Raw genomic sequence first — 1,168 nt, 5'->3', positions numbered from 1 at the left:
GCAGTCCTTGACACTCTGCAGCAAGCGCTTCAGGTCCTCCTCAGTTTCAGCAAGCAGGGTTGTGTCATCCGCATAACGCAGATTGTTGATAAATTGTCCACCATTGTGCTCGCTTCGGCAGCACATATACTAAAATTGGAACGATACAGAGAAGATTAGCATGGCCCCTGCGCAAGGCTGATACGCAAATTCGTGAAGCGTTCCATATTTTTAAAAAAAAAAAATTGTCCACCATTACCCACCATTAATGAAATCCATCATTGATAAAGGGAAAACCTGTCATTTTTCACTGCTTTGAAATAATAGTTTTTAGTAGCCAAATGCCAAATTGTACTTGATTGTGCTCTTTCTGTTTCAGAAAGTTTTGCAGTGGGGCTGATAATTGATGGGCAACTCTGTGCCTAGTATTATTCAGTGGCTAAATGAGGATTTTGCTTATCCTCACACCACATCCAAAAAAAGTTGGATAATGAGTAATGATGACAGAAGAATCAATGCCTTTGAGTGTGATGTTGGAAAACAGTATGGAATTTCTCACAGACTGCCAAAAGAACAAACAAGTATGTCCTGGAGAAAGTGTGGCCAGGATGTTCCACAGTGGCAAGGATAATGCAACCTCATCACACATCTTCTGGGCATGTTGTCAAGAGGGACCAGTCTTTGGAAAAGGACATCATGGTTGGAAAGGTGGAGGGTCAGCAAAGGCAAGACAGACCCTCAATGAGCTGGATTGATACCATGACTGCAACAATAGGCTCAAGTATATCAGAGATGATGAGGATGCACATGATAGGCCAAAACTGAGATCTGTTCTTCATAGGATCACTGTGGATTATAATTAATTTGACAGCACCTAACAATAGCATATGACAGTCAACATGCATGGTTATAGCAGTCAAGAAGTCAAAAGACATGTTGCATTGGAAAAGTCTATCAAGGACATCTCCAAGGCACTAAAGAACAATGATGTCAATTTAAAAACTAAGGTGTCAGTTCGAATCCACCAGATGCTCTGCTGGAGAAGGAGGGATAATCTCCTCCTGTACCAGTCAGATCGGATTTGATGGTGGTGGTGTTGTTGTTATGTGCTGTCAAGTCGCTTGCAACTCATAGCGACCCTATGTACAACAGCCCTAAACTCCGCTCTGTCCTGTGCCAATCGCACTGT

Source organism: Elephantulus edwardii, unplaced genomic scaffold (genome assembly GCF_000299155.1).
Source record: "Elephantulus edwardii isolate Elephantulus edwardi_28Jun2011 unplaced genomic scaffold, EleEdw1.0 scaffold00028, whole genome shotgun sequence".
In the NCBI taxonomy this organism is placed as follows: domain Eukaryota; kingdom Metazoa; phylum Chordata; class Mammalia; order Macroscelidea; family Macroscelididae; genus Elephantulus; species Elephantulus edwardii.
This window is presented reverse-complemented; position numbering follows the sequence as displayed.